Below are 16,993 nucleotides of genomic sequence, written 5' to 3' on the forward strand. Positions count from 1 at the left end.
CAAGAGTCCTGCTGTCAGGATTAGGCCTACCCACCTTCCCTGCCCTAAGGTCAAACCAAGTAAACCATGGTTTCCTAGGTTTCTGAGAAACAGTAAGTAACCCTTCTCTTTAATTCCTATCTTTCTTCCTGCTTAGAGACTGTGCTATGTTTCACAACCATCCGAGGTCATAGAGATCCCTTCTTTCTCTGAATTGTTGTAATTGTATGGACTATAATGCCAAGTTTGCATTTATAATATACACAGTGCATTTATAATATACTCATTGTTTTCTGTCCTTGTAAATAAAGTGTATGATATAAACTGGAAATTTCAATCAAAAGATGTGATTTTTACCCACGGCTTCAACACTTTGATTTGAGTAAATTTAAATTAGTTACTTAAACTTATGTAATCCTCAAGTTCTATATCTATAAAATAAAGAACATCACAGAGTTGATATGAGGATATTATATCTCCATAAGTGAAGATATTTGATAAACTATAAAGTAAGATATCATGTAAACAATTATGATAATGATGATGACCTATAGAATATATACTCTATCATAATCCTCTTGATGTCAGATATTGTCTCTTCAATACCTGAAATCTCTCAGCAAAGAATTATGTGCCTTTTTGCTAGGAGTTATTAATAATTCAGTAGTTAGTAATGAGTACTTTGTAAATACTCTTGATATCTAATAATTTCATCTTCAATAAAATAAAATCAAGTTTAAAAATGCTTACTTTGTTTCCTTACATCGCTAATATGAGATAAGGCATATCAGAACAAAGAATTAAATCAAGTCATAGGTTAAAAGATATACCTTGTTCATGGATTAGAAGAACTAATACTGTTAAAGTGACCATACCACCCAAGGCAATCTATAGATTCAATGCAATCCCTATCAAAATACCAAGGGCATTTTTCATAAAACTAGAACAAATGATCTTAAAATTTGTATAGAAACCCAAAAGACCGCAAAAGCAATCTTGAGAAAGAAGAACAGAACTGGAGGAATCACACTCTCTGGCTTCAGACTGTACTACAAAGCTACAGTAATCAAAACAGTGTGGTAATGGCACAAAGACAGACATATAAATCAATAGAGAGCCCAGAAATAAACCCACACACTTATGGTCAACTAATCTACAACAAAGGAGGCAAGAATATACAGTGGAGACAAGATAGTCTCTTCAAGAAGTGGTCCTGGGAAAATAGGACAGCTACATGTAAAAGAATGAAATTTGAAAATTCTGTAATACCATATACAAAAATAAACTCAAAATGAATTAAAGACCTAAACATAAGACCAGAAACCATAAAACTCCTAGAGAAAAACATAGGAAGAATATACTTTCACATAAATCATAGCAATATTTTTTAGATCTGTCTCCTAAAGCAAAGGAAGAAAAGCAAAAATAAACAAATGTGACCTAATTAAGTTTCAAAAGCTTTTGCATAGCAAAGGAAACCATCAACAAACAAAAAGACAACCTATTAAATGGGAGAAAATATTTACAAATCATATGACTGATAAGAGGTTAATATACAAAAGATATAAACAGCTCATACAACTCAACATCAAAAAAAAAAAACATGAGCTTCCCTGGTGGCACAGTGGTTGAGAGTCCGCCTGCTGATGCAGGGGACACGGGTTCATGCCCCGGTCTGGGAAGATCCCACATGCCGCGAAGCGGCTGGGCCCATGAGCCATGGCCGCTGAGCCTGTGCGTCCGGAGCCTGTGCTCCACAACGGGAGAGGCCACAACAGTGAGAGGCCCACGTATCGCAAAAAAAAAAAGCCCCAAAAAACAAAAAAAAACAACCTGATTAAAAAATGAGTAGAAGACCTGAATAGACTTTTCCAAAGAGGACATGCAGATGTCCAATAGGCACATGAAAAGATGTTCAACAGCATTAATCATCAGAGAAATGCAAATTAAAACCACAGTGAGATATCACCTCACACATGTCAGAATAGCTATCATTAAAAAGAACACAAATAACAAGTGTTGGCAAGGATGTGAGAAAAGGGAACCCTCTACAGTGTTAGTGAGAATGTAAATTAGTGCAGCCACTGTGGAAAACAGTATGGAGGCTTCTCAAAACCTAAACATAGAACTACCTTATGACCCAACAATTTCATTCCTGGGTATCTATCTAAAGAAAACAAAAACACTAATTCAAAAACATATATGCAAAAAAAAAAGATATATGCATCCCAATGTTCATAGAACATTATTTACAAGATCCAAGATATAGAAGCAACCTAAGTGTCCACCTATAGATGAATGGATAAAGAAGGTGTGGTATGTACATACAATGGAGGGGAAAGATAAGGATAGGAGATTAAGATGTACAAACTATTACGTTTAAAATAAAGAAGCCACAAGGATGTATTGTACAACAGAGGGAATATAGCCAGTATTTTGTACTAACTATAAATGAAGTCTAACCTTTAAAAATTGTGAATCAACAACCAAAATTGTTGTACAACTGTAACTTATGTAATACTGTACATCAACTATACTTCAATTTAAAAAAAAAAGAAAACTATGCATTAGGCATCCTTTTGGCTCTTAAAACAAGTAATGAGGATAGAAAAAGTAGATGTTATGGAACTACTATCTGATTATAAGACAAATATTGATCTTGCTGGAGAAAATCTTCCTTCAATCAGTTTCTCACTTATGTTTTTCTTGAAAATGAGATTTGAAACATTGAAGCAATTAAAGAAAACAAATGAATTTTTTCACTGTCATAATGTCATCGGCAAAACAGTGACTATCAGTTATTAACTCAATAAAAGGAACAGCCAGGAAGTCAACACTAAAATATTTTTCATAACTAAGAAAAATTAAAAGAAAAAAAATAAATGTTGGCTAAATTATAAGAGAATTATAATTAGACATCACTACCTCTCTTAAAACACTAACTCCATTACAAAATGTTTTAATGTTTAATAATGAAAAACTAGCCAGACGTCAAAGATATTGGTAGAAAATTAATATATAACCATGGAGAATGGCAATTATGATGTGTGTAGCAACAATAGATATATAAAGTAATGAAAAGTGAATAAAGGTAAACTTGGATATATACACTAAAACATTAATATTCAAAAATGATTTCATAGAATCAGGAGGCTTGAGAGTTGACAAATAATTAGTTATTAAGGAGTAAGGGTGTCTCTGGAAGATAATTTCTCATGAATAATGATGATTAGTTGTTACTGTTCAACTTCCATGCTCAGTTGTTTCAATTTTAAGAATCCAATTACCACATTTTTCCATGAACTAATATATTAAAACTGAGAAAAAGACACAGCCCTTGACTTCACAGAATTTCAGCTTCATGAGGGAGAGAGCCACAACTCAGTATACCTCAGAACAGAACAGCAAGGGCAATAAGGATCATATCAGCATTGTGCACAGGGTATCATCAGGGCCCACGGTCAACAGTGACTATCTCTTGTCTAAGAGGTCCTAGGCTTCACATACCAGGCATGGCATCAGCATTTGAATTAGGGAGTGAGCAGTTTTAGCCACACCAAGAATTAGAAAATAAGAGACTCCCTAGTAGGTAGGTGAGTGCTGCACTAATTAGTTTACATTTATTTTTTTTTACTTAACCCTTAAAAAAATCTATAAAGTAGATAATATTATTTATTTTATAGATGAGGAAACTATATATGAAAGTACTAACTGTTCTGACTAAAGTCATACAGGTGTACATTTCTATTTTGGGAGGCGAGGAATATATGTAACTTATTAGAATAAGTTAGGAGTCTGTCATAACTCCAATATCTGGCTTACACAAACTTTATTAGCCTTGGTCATATATGAGTGAGTTAGCTGCTCATTCAATTTGCCCAGGTGTGCACTTCAGACATTACAGGGTGAGTGAAGATTACTTCATTTCAAGGAATCCATCAGTTCTGGGGCTCCACACTACGCAGCACAGGTCTAGAAAGTTAAATAGGCTATTGGGGTGGATGGTAAGTATGGAATCAGATAATTTATTCAGGAGGCTAGTATATTAATCTGGGGAAAAGATAATGGTATCACGGACCAGAGTGGTTGCAAAAATGGTGTTAAAAGCAATCAAATTTTGAATATAGTTTTAAGGTAAAGCCACAGAAATTTGCTGTTAAATCAGTTATAAGGTTTGAGAAAAAGTGAGGTCAAATATAACTCAAGTTTTTGTCTGGAGATACTGGAATGCTAGAATTTCCCTTTTATTAAACGGTGATGACTGCGGAAGAAGCAGATAGGTAAGTAGTTCAGATTTGGATATGTTACATAAGATGCCTGACAGACACCTAAGTTGAACAGGTGCCATTCTGGATATACAAGTCTGAGTGCAGAGAAGTCCAGGCTGAAATACAAATTCAGGATTCATAAACATATGGAAAGTCTTGAGACTGAAAAAGACCATATCAAGAGTAACTGGCAATATAAGAGTCAAATTATTGATCCCTGGAGGAGAACCCAGAAAAATATAGAAGAAACAAATAAAGTGATGTTATGGAAGCCAAGTGATACAATTGTTTCAAAAAAGAGGTAGTTATTATACGTAATAAATGCATAAATGTTGCTCATAAATCTAGTAAGGTGAAGGTTGAAAACCGACTTCTAAATTTCATAATGTAAGTGTTACAGGTGATCTTGAGTTGAGTTGCTCCAGTGGAGCAGCTGGACAAAAGTCTAACTAGAGTGGTTTTGTAAGAGAAGATGGGGAGTACGGACAGCTCTTTCATGGAGAGGTAAAGGAGATAACATAATTTTTCAAGGAATTTTATAGAAAAATATATAATAGAGATAAATATATTGCAGCATATTTATATGCTGATATATATATATAATATAATTGATGATGCATTAGAATAACAGTATTAATATAAGAGAATATAAATCAGGAACAGAAAAACTCTTCTTTCTTCTTTCAATGATAATTTCCAAAATCTTAAATTCAGTTTCTTTGTTTATCTCTTTCATTTTCATTTAATAGTTTAATTTTTACAGTTGCTTCTCTAGGAAAATACAGGCTGCTAGCCCATCTTTCAAATTTTAATATGATTATATGCATGTACACATACGTGTGCATATATATACACATATCTGTTTGTGTGTATATACATATATATACACACACATATAAACACATACATATAGATGTAAATACAGTCTCTATTAGGGGACAAAATGAGAGGGTTGAACTAAATTATCTCTTAGTTCCCAGACTGTTTCTAAGGGACTATAATCCTTTCTTAACAGCTTCTTTGGAGATCTGCTTCATTCACTGGGAGCAGATGTTTGTAGAATTATTGCTTATGTTCACCTGTCACTATGAACTCCTGAAGCCGGCCTATTTAGGACCATTTCTTTTTCATTGAAAAAAAAAATGTGTTTAACACATTAATTCAAACTATATACTGATTAACAGGTTAATGAAGTTGGTTTTTCTCTATCTCAACCTGCTAGAGAATTCTGTTCGTTGGCCCATTTTCCCCTTAAAAATTGCTGCCTTGTCTCTTTTCAGTTTTGCTGATGCATACTAAATTCTACAGAACTTTGAACAGCCACATTTGTCTCATAAAAAGCAAAGAATACTACATTATTTTTTACTTTATGTTTAAATGAGTCTGATAACTGGAACTTCAGTTTTATTGAATATTATTACTCAATGCAATATGAAAAACTTAGAATTTTATAGTACAATTTGGATCACCATTATAATTCTGTCCAATCAGCACTGTCTTAGGCCATTAAGAACAGAGAGTAGATGCATACATATTCCAAAGTTGCTTTACATTTTCCAGGCAGATGGACTCATAAATGCTTTTGAATCGGCACGTTAGGAACTGATGGTCTATTTTCAAATAAGTCAATAAAGCACTTTTTTGGCCAAGTACTGTTATTAAAATGCCTGACTTTGTACACTTGGTTCTATCAACAAACTTTCTAAGTAATTAAAGTGTGAAAACTTATTAGACCTCATAGGAGACAGAAATCTAAATGGTATATTGAGACATAATCACTTCTCTCAGGGAGTTTACACCTTAATGCTAGGGAAAGAAAAATAACAACAACAAAAATAAACTCCCTTGAAATAATAATTATAATACAAGGCAAATGTGATAAAGGCTATAAATCACATATAGATCACTGATTTTTCTATTAAAAAGTTAGCGAGAGAATTATAAACAATTAGATCCAAAAGTTTAGAAGTTCCACAATTTAAGTAGATATGTAGATATATACTATTTTAACATTAGCTCTTATACACATGCAAAGATACTACTTTTTGTGTACTTACTACTTCAGAATTTTAAATGTCAGACTGTTGGTGGAAATGTAAATTGGTACAGCCACTATGGAGAACAGTATGGAGGTTCCTTAAAAAACTAAAAATAGAGCTACCATATGATCCAGCAATCCTACTCCTGGGCATATATCGAGAGAAAACTATAATTTAAAAAGATAAGTGCACCCCAATGGTCACTGCAGCACTATTTACAGCAGCCAAGACATGGAAGCAACCTAAATGGCCATCAACGGAGGAATGGATTAAGAAGATGTGGTACACACACACACACACACACACACACACACACACACACACACAGGAATATAACTCAGCCATAAAGAGGAATGAAACAATGCAATTTGCAGCAACTTCAATGTACCTAAAAAGTGTCATACTAAATGAAGTGAGACAGAGAAAGACAAATATCCTATGATATCACTTACATGTGGAATCTAAAAAAATGATATAAATGGACTTATTTACAAAACAGAAACAGACTCACAGACATAGAAAACAAACTTATGGTTACCAAAGGGGAAAGGTGGGGGGGTAGGGATAAATTAGGAATTTGGGATTAACATATACACACTACTATATACAAAATAATCAACAAGGACCTACTGTATAGCACAGGGTATTCTACTCAATATTCTGTAATAACCTATATGGGAAAAGAATCTTAAAAAGAATAGACATATGTATATGTATAACTGAATCACTTTGTTGTATACCTGAAACTAACACAACATTGTAAATCAACTATACTCTCCAATATAAAATAAAAATTAAAAAAATTTAAAATGTCAAGAATATCACCTATTGCTTTTCTTAATCTTTTATTTAAAAATTAATTTATTAGTTCTTTCATTATGTTCCTATAGTCAAAGTTAATTTTTTTTTCATTTTTCATGTTTATATATTTTGTTTATTGCTAGGCAATTATATCTTAAAAAATCTTGACTATATATTTTTTTAAAAATACACTATTTACACTCATAATTATATTGTGCAATCTCTAGTCACAGAATTATTATCACCTCTCTTTTTATTGCAAAGTACTGCAATATTCTAAGTAGATATTCATTATATTTTCAAAATATATAAAATCTGAAATTTAGGTTTTAAGACTAGTCTTAGGAAGAAAAAATGCCCCTTTAAGGTCATTTTGCTAATTCACTGAACTGTATCGCCGGCATCTTCCCAGGTATAGATAATTAACAACATTATATAAATACTTATTACTTTTAAACTTTCACTTAAAATCAAGAGCAATAATATACATTTCCTTGAGCCTGAATATAATTTTTAAAAATTATAGAAACTACCTTCTGCCATTTATGTAGTATACACAGAACTTGAAAAAGTTGATATAAATTTTATAATTTTTTTTTTCTTTTTGCGGTACGTGGGCCTCTCACTGCTGTGGCCTCTCCCGTTGCGGAGCACAGGCTCCAGATGCGCAGGCTCAGCGGCCATGGCTCACTGGCCCAGCCGCTCCACGGCATGTGGGATCTTCCCGGACTGGGGCACGAACCCGTGTCCCCTGCATCGGCAGGCAGACTCTCAACCACTGCGCCACCAGGGAAGCCCAATTTTTATAATAATTTAACTTCATACTCTATCATTATAATGGATTAGTAACAGCTTGATTTTTTTAAGTTTGTATAAAACAGAACCATGACGTTTTCTAATTACCTATTTTACATGCTTTAGAACCATTACACTTCAAAAATATTTTTGAGAAGCCAGATGTTTGTCACTGATATTTTTAAAAAAATAACAGTTAAGAAATAAAAGTTCAGTTCAAAGTAAGCATATGGACTTTTTAATGTACTTAACTTTGGGGTCTAAAAAGACAAACTCCCATAGAAAAAGAATCTTTCTACTTAAAAAATATGTTATTAATGAACATGTTGTTTTCCTAGAAACTTTTCCAACCTGGCTCCTATGGAGCTGCAGCATGTACATCCAGAGGAGAAGTAACATCAGGGTCTGGTGAGGAGGTCTCTTCAGTGCCTTCTTGAATTGTCCCCCCTTTTAGCAGTGTTGAAAATAGGTCTGGAAAAGCATAGGAAAGCTATATCAAATTTTCCTTAGGAGGTTTGTTCCGTACTGTTTTAGCAACTTTGCATGGTGAAGGTGTTCTATGGTATGACATTATGTATTCATTTTCACTAATGACTCTTCCTCTGTAAAATTAACAATATACTCAAGATAAATATATTTACATTGTAGTAACTCAAATCAAGTTATATTTGAAAATACATATGTGTGAGTCAGATCAGAAGCATCCTTAGAACTATGCATATGTAAAAATGATTTCTAAGAAAAGCTGAACTATTTAGAATGATATCTGTTATACAAAATGAAATATGATGCTTCTGGACAATCTAACTTTGATGTGCTATCTTTATAAGCTGAATTTCAAAGATATTTAAGTGTTGTATGCTCTTACACAGTCTGGAAAATATTAAATGCATTGTTTAATAGGGATAAATAAGAATTATTTCCATGTGCAATACATAGAATAGTTTTACATATATATGTTACATATATAATAGTTATATTATGTATGTGTTCACCCAAAATGAAAATATCGCTGATTACACTTCTAACCTTGAATGAAGAAAATTAAGATTGTATGTTGGCAGGAAAATACCACTTTCAATTTGTAAAAATGATCAGTGTAATTAGTTAAAGCAAAAAATATTTTTAAATTTGATTTTTCCCCATTATTGACTATCTGACATCTAGTAAAACTGATGATTTAGCTATAGCTATTTTCTAAAATCCCTAACAATATTAATATGAGTATTGTCTTCAGGTTTAGTGAAAACGAACACAGTAAAAACTACTTAAAAGAAGAGAGGTTGCTAAAACAGTAACCATTAATCTAAATGCTCTTAGTGTTACGGTATCATTTAAACTTGTACAAAGCTTGGGTAGACATTGAAGAATCAATATTATTTGAATTCCAGTATAACGACTGAAAGTGAATATAAACTGTAAATGGTATCACCATTTTTCATAGTGCTAGTATATTAAAAACAAGTAATGAAGAAGACTCTTTCATAATGCTAGGAGCAAAAATATTTAAAGCTATCATATTTGAAGCACTTTTTTGCTAACTCATGTTTTCATATTTAGGATTGATAGTCCTTTAGAAAAAGACATTTGAACCATGTGATTATTTTATGGTACTTAATATGTTAAAACTTATTTCAATCTCATTTGCCCTCCTAATTGCCCATTCTTAAATTCATAACTTTAAACTTCACTAATACTTGAAAACATTGTAAAGTAATATACATATTATAAATTAATTTTTGTAAATATTTCTATATCCACTTATCATATGACCATGATACAGTTACTGTACAATTATAGTTACTCAATATGTAGTTTGTTTAACAAAACACGAAATCAGTAGAAATATCTATCTGCTTGTGGTATTTTGTCTTTTGATTATTCTAGAAATCTGCATTTGGTTATTTCAAAGCCACAGTTAAAAATTAATAAGGTATGCTGAAAAAATTATTTCTAAAAATCAAATGATCACTTATGAAAATGATAATTTACAACTAAGATTAGAAAACCCTAATGTGTTAATATAATTCCTTTAATAATGGCAGAATAAGGTAAAACCAAAATTAATCTTTAAGAATAAACTCTAAAAACACTCTTCATTTGAAAACTAAAGTTGAAAGAAAGGAAAATCTGACAGAAATTAATACTGACCCGCATGGGGGCCTCCCTGGTGGTGGAATGGTTAAGAATCCGCCTGCCAGAGCTTCCATGGTGGCACAGTGGTTGGGAGTCCGCCTGCCGGTGCAGGGGACGCGGGTTCGTGCCCCGGTCCGGGAGGGTCCCACATGCCGCTGAGCGGCTGGGCCCGTGAGCCATGACCGCTGGGCCTGCGCGTCCGGGGCCTGTGCTCAGCGGCGGGAGAGGTCACAGCAGTGAGAGGCCCGCGTACCGAAAAATAAGAAGAAGAAGAAGAATCTGCCTGCCAAAGCAGGGGACACAGCTTCCAGCCCTGGTCCGGGAATATCCCACATGCGGTGGAGCAACTAAGCCCATGTGCCACAACTACTGAGCCTGCGCTCTGGAGCCCGCGAGCCACAACTACTGAGCCTGTGTGCCACAACTACTGAAGCCCGTGGGCCTAGAGCCCGTATTCTGCAACAAGAGAAGCCACCGCAATGAGCAGCCCACACACGGCAGCAAAGAGTAGCCCCTGCTCGCCGCAAGTAGAGAAAGCCCCCGTGCAGCAACAAAGACCCAACACAGCCAAAAATAAATAAATAAAATAAATAAATTTTAAAAATAGATAAATAAAGACTATGTGGTTAAAAAAAATACGGACCCCCATGACATTTAAATTAAATATCAGAATAGTCTAGTCAGTCAAAATGAAGTATTCTATTTACAGTCTTCTTTGTGGTTTAAGTATGTGCAAATTTATTTCCCCCATGGGAAAAAAATCATTAAAACAAGAAAATACATTTTATAATTTGAAAGCGAAACTCTATTAGTAACTTATTGTAGCATGAACAATACAATATTGGGGGGGAAAACCTATGGTTTAATGACAGAATCTTATAAGGAGAAGCTGTTCATCAACATGATACTGCAGGCATTTAAAAAATAATTTAATATTTAACAATCAAAAAACCTGTTGAATTAAAAGTGTGCATAGACACAAATGAAATCCTTCCAACTTATCTAAAAAATAAGAGCTTGTAAGAGTTCACAAGAGTTCATAAAAGATTCAGTGTTAAACATATATTTCAAATTTGAAGATGTCAAAGTCAAAATACACAATAACAGTAAAATTAATTTGATTTTCATAAATTTCTGGCCAATCGGTTGTTACTTCGCACAAGCAAGCAGAATTTAAAAGATTAAAAAGAACAGATTTGGAAAGAAAAAAAAATAGAAACAGGGAAAAAGTTTGTTGCTGAACAAAAAGACAGTCCAAGAGATAACTTCCCAAAGTTATGACACATAAACTTGGTATATTATACAGGTGAAATTAGTGAAAACTTCATTTTTCATGATTTAGTAATTAAATATATGGTTCACAAGACACGGTGCTATAACAGGAGAAAAATTGCAAATTCTTTTTCTCACTGAAAGATTACAACAAATAATTAGATAGACATGACACACATGTGTACTAGTTGATATTAGAAACAGTTTAAATGTTAAGTACCAAATTGTTTCAGGCAATTTAAGGCAGTATCTTATAAGAGATGGAGTATAAACTGTAGCTTAAAGGAAGGGAGATGAAATTCTCTAAGCACACTGGATCCTTAAGTATGTACACGAGTAAACAAATGAAACAAGAGAATGATAGCAAGCTCATGAACACTGTTAATTATAAACATCATTATACAATAAAATAAATATCAATATAATTAGCTGGTTATTAAAGAGTTTTAACGTTCCCAGTGTGTGTCTAGATAGCTTAGAGGGCAACAGAGAATCAATATAAGACAACTGCTAGGGTTACATGGAGGGACTGAGGCCAAGCTGAATTTAAGAGTGCCACACTGAATAATTCTCCACATCAGCAGGTAGAAATGAGAAAACTACAATAACCAAAAAGGATGCCTTGGTAAAATAAATTTTGGAAAATCTGAGAAAATCAAATTCAAATACTTTGTGTATTTGTATTGTACTTCTTATTTCTATAATTGAAAAAATATTTTGGTCTTTAAAGCCTTATTTTAAATTAGGAATACCTACCAGCAATGGTATGCTCTATGCCCCCATTTTTGGTGAAACCGTCATAAGACATCTCTCTCCAGTGTATACTTCAAATAACATTGGCCTACAGTAAAAAAAAAATAGTACATGGCAATGGGAGAGGCTTAGGTTAGAAAAATGGCAAAGTTTTCTGCTGAGTTGCCACTGCAAATACTTGGAATCTCTCAGTAATTTCAAAATCTAACTGAGTGAACACAGTTTAACTTTAGTCATGAACACAGTTTAACTTTAAACTTTAGTTTAACCATAATAGACTGAAGTAGCCCTAACAAAGCCTAAAACTAAGTCTCAAAAAAATCAAGGTCTGTAATTTAAGTGCCTAATAGAAGAAAACTCAAAATTTTTAGAGAAAAATTACATTATCCAAAGTCTCTAAAATACAGTTGACTCTTGAACAATATGGGTTTGAACTGCACAGGTCCACTCATACGTGGATTTTTTTCAATAAAAATACATATGCCTTGTACTATGCCATTTATATAAGGGACTTGAGCATCTGTGGATATTGGTATACTTGGGGACTCGTGGAACCAATCCCCCCAGATACTGAGGGATGAATATATATCATCCATAATGTCCAGTATACAATAAGAATTTAGTAAACATGAGAAGATACAGGAAAATATGACCCTGTATCAAGAGAAAAATCTGTCAGTTGAAACAAATATACAAACCAGATGTTGAACTTAGTAAAGAGGAGTTTAAAATAGTTATGATAAACCTATTAAAAAATCTATAAGAAAAGATGACTATAATGAACCAGGGGAGGTATAAAAACTGCAAAACAAAACAAAGCAAAGCAACCAAGAAAAAAATCTGGAATTGAACAATGCAATATCTGAAATAAAAAATCCAATGATAAGATTAAAAGCATATTGGACAGGGCTTCCCTGGTGGCGCAGTGGTTGAGAGTCCGCCTGCCGATGCAGGGGACACGGGTTCGTGCCCCGGTCCGGGAAGATCCCACATGCCGCGGAGCGGTTGGGCACGTGAGCCTCGGCCGCTGAGCCTGCGCGTCCGGACCCTGTGCTCCACAACGGGAGAGGTCACAACAATGAGAGGCCCGCATACCGCAAAAAAAAAAAACAAAAAACATATTGGACAAAACAGAGAAAAAGGATCACTGAACCTGAAACACAGGTTAACAGAAATCATCCACACCGAAGTATACAGAAAAAAAAAAAAAAGATTTTAAAAAAAGAAAAGAGAATAAAAGCTCAATGACCTGAGGGACAGTATGAAGTAGTCTTGCATACATGTTTTTGGAGTCCCAGATAGAGAGGGAAGAGAGATTGGGGCAGAAATAGTTTTTGAAAAAAGGATAACAAAAAATTTTCTAAATTTAATCATAGAGAAACCCATAGTTTCAGGAAGCTTAGTAAAGTCCTTGCAGGGTAAATATAAAGAAAACTATAGCTTGTTTTTAATATTATGAACTTGGGATATTTTAATTACAGACATCATTTGTTTGTTCAGAAAACTAATATATGAATTATTTTATAAATGGTTACAAAAGCAGTTAACTTGTTGGAAGAGTAATTTGTGCGGAATTAACAACAGCATTAAACTCTGAAAAATTTCAGAAATTTGAGTTATTTGAAAGTCTAGGGCACCAAATTGAAAAAATAATAATGACCTTAAAATACTTCTTGAAAAGTATAAATATTACAATTTACCAAGTGATATTCATGAGGTGGTTTCTGTTTCTCCTTGTACATTTTATAAATACACCTTTTTTTTGCCGTTTTCTCATTGAAATTTTATTTTATTTTTTTTAACATCTTTATTGCACTATAATTGCTTTACAATGGTGTGTTAGTTTCTGCTTTATAACAAAGTGAATCAGCTATACATATACATATATCCCTATATCTTCTCCCTCTTGCATCTCCCTCCCACCCCTCGAGGTGGTCACAAAGCACCGAGCTGATCTCCTTATGCTATGTGGCTGCTTCCCACTAGCTATCTATTTTACATTTGATAGTATATATATGTCCATGGCACTCTCTCACTTTGTCCCAGCTTACCCTTCCCCCTCTCCGTGTTCTTAAGTCCATACACTTTTAAACATCATTGTTGATATTATGCTATTCCTCTTTTAGGACTGGTTGTAGATACTGCATTTTTTTTTCTTGGTATGGCAGAGTAGGATGAAGATATGGAATCTGTCTCATAGGATGAAATATTTAGCTAATGATCATTAAAATTTTATGAAGTATTGAGGTTCAAAGACACACACTGGAAACAGCTAAAAAGTGAGGGCCATGAAGACGTTCTGAGAGCTAGTAAAAGGCATGATCAGACAATTTATGAAAAAGAGCAATACCAATGGTCAATTCCAATAACCAACCAGCAAGCAAAGTATTGCAAATCAAAATATTTTTAGTCCACTAAATTGGCTAATACAATAAAACCCAATATTAATGCTATATGTGAAGTTCCATAAAAACAACTGAATAAAATGTGGGTTTGCTTGGTGAGCAAGGGTGAGCTTGCTGTATATATGGGAACCATTTGCCATGGTTATATATGTAATATCCATATTTGCATTATTTCAAGCAACCTTACTTATCTCACACTATTTTAAAAAAAAACTTACTAGCTTTGGTAAAGCAGATTCATATATGGTGCTGATGGAAGTGCAATTATTAATTTCAGGTTCACTATTTCCCAAGTAATTTTTGTCATAGTCATGAAAAAAGCACATAAAAACCTCTGCCTTTGTAAGACTTACTTCTAGCAGTGATTGGTATCAAAAGTCTTACAATTTTGCAGCTTATGCGGATGTAAATAAAATTTATTTTTAAGGCTTACTGAGGAAAATACTTTAAATTATTATTGATCCTTATGGAGTTCAAGCTGTTGGCTGTAGAACCTTATTTTGCAAAAGTTCTTCCCTTGAAAATATCACTTGCATAAATTCTGAAGTTATAACTGCTTCAAGAAAACCCAAACTAGCAGACAAGGTTGTGTGTTTGTGTGAATGTGTGTGTGTGTGAGTGTGTGTGTGTGTTCAGGTGGCGAAAGGAATATGCCATAATTTTCTGATATTTGTAAAAATAATAGTAGGTAAATTGATTTTTCCAACCTCTTTTTTTTTTTTTTTTTGCAGTATGCGGGCCTCTCACTCTTCTGGCCTCTCCCATTGCGGAGCACAGGCTCCGGACGTGCAGGATCAGTGGCCATGGCTCACGGGCCCAGCTGCTCCGCGGCATGTGGGATCTTCCCGGACCGGGGCACGAACCCATGTCCCCTGCATCGGCAGGCGGACTCTCAACCACTGCGCCACCAGGGAAGCTAAATTGATTTTTGATATAAGAAATCTTAAACTTGTTTGTTTTCTACATTAAAATAATGTTTCACCATGACTCTAGAGCTTTTTAAATCAATTATTATAAAAATTTTTGTCATAAAATACCATAGAAATAAAGCTATTTCTTACAAATAATGACAACTGTTGTCTGGTCATTTCCTGTTCTGTGTTAAGATGATAATCACAGTATTGTTTATGGTAGTCCAAAATAGAAACAAATATCTATACTTTCTCGCTTCTCTGACTCCTCAATCCATAGCTAGATGGCTGTTTCACATATTTAACTTCCCTCCAATTTCAGTCTAAAATTTATAGTCATACACTTACTCTGTATCCCTATAATTTCACACTAAATTCCTTTTTTCCCAAAAAACTTTCATATGTCCTAAACTGCCTCAACTTTCAATGATCTGCAACTTGATCCTGAACCGTTCCTATTTTCCCACTTCTTGCCAGGTGCTAATAAAACTGTAGAATTACAAGAGAATTCTGTTATAAAGTGAGTAATTTCATTTGGAGAAATCTGAAAATTGAAGTAGAGGTAGGGGAAGCTAGATGTTTGTGGCAAAGTGTGCATTCTAAAAGTATAAAAAATAAACTGAAGTTTTTATAAACATCTTTAACTAAAGAAATGCACTAATAGGTGAAGAGAAAATAAAGGTCTACAACTTTGGAAACTTGGAGTTAAAATAATTAAATATATCCTTAGTAGAAGGGAGATGCACTAAGGCAATTTAACTTCCTTCTAAAAACTGCAGATTAATCCTATTGAACATTCATTTTTTCATTATCTATAATTCATGTGGTTTATGTAATGTGAAAAATGTTAAATACTAGGGAAAATAGTTCTCTCTTAGAGGCTTTTGATAAATAAATAAAAAGCAAAAATTAGGCTGGATAACTGAAGTGTATTCTGTAATAGTTTTTTAGCTATTTTGTTTTGAAAATTTTCTCCCAAAATAGGAAAAAATACAGGAGGATATAAAGTTCGATGAGCTGTACCACTTAAATTTAATTACAAGTATCATATATTTTTAGCATTTTAATTTTTTAAAGTAAATCTCTTAACACTTTAATTATAAATAATCTTTGAAAAATAAAGACAGTTTCCTACATAACCATTATCATATCTAATAAAACTGACAGTGATTCTTTAATATTATCTAAAAATATAGTCCATTTTCAAATTTACCTATATATCCAATCAAGGTCAACATCTTGCATTTGGCTATGTCTCTCTTTTTTAACCTGAACAACTCTTTTCCCCAATTATTTCATCTAGTGATTTTAATATCCTTTGACAACCTTTGCTGAATTAATTATTCCATTAGGTTTTGAAAAATGGTGATTTTCTAATTCTATTACTTCGTTATTTAGTAGGAGGAATTTTTCTATAATGAAAAACTGTCCCTCATGAACTAAGGCCATCCGGTTACCCAGAAATAGAGTTCCTACTGGAAAATGAATATAAATGCTTAATTCTTTTCTTTAATTACAAATATCCTAAGTAAGGATTTGGTATAATAGCTATCATAAAATATAAGGCTCTTTCTTTTATGCTTTCTCTCTCTCTCTCCCTCTCTCTCATATCAAGGTAGATGGAAGGATATTAA

The 16,993-nt window shown here is 33.4% G+C and overlaps 1 protein-coding gene across 6 annotated transcripts in view; it reads right to left on the minus strand.

Annotated features, from left to right (window-relative positions):
• EPHA6 (EPH receptor A6) overlaps positions 1-16,993 on the minus strand; it is a gene marked incomplete at its 3' end in the record, with an annotated part of 858,431 nt that overhangs the window by 757,564 nt on the left and 83,874 nt on the right. The window lies entirely within an intron of this gene.

Source organism: Stenella coeruleoalba, assembly GCF_951394435.1.
Source record: "Stenella coeruleoalba genome assembly, chromosome: 5".
Classification (NCBI taxonomy): domain Eukaryota; kingdom Metazoa; phylum Chordata; class Mammalia; order Artiodactyla; family Delphinidae; genus Stenella; species Stenella coeruleoalba.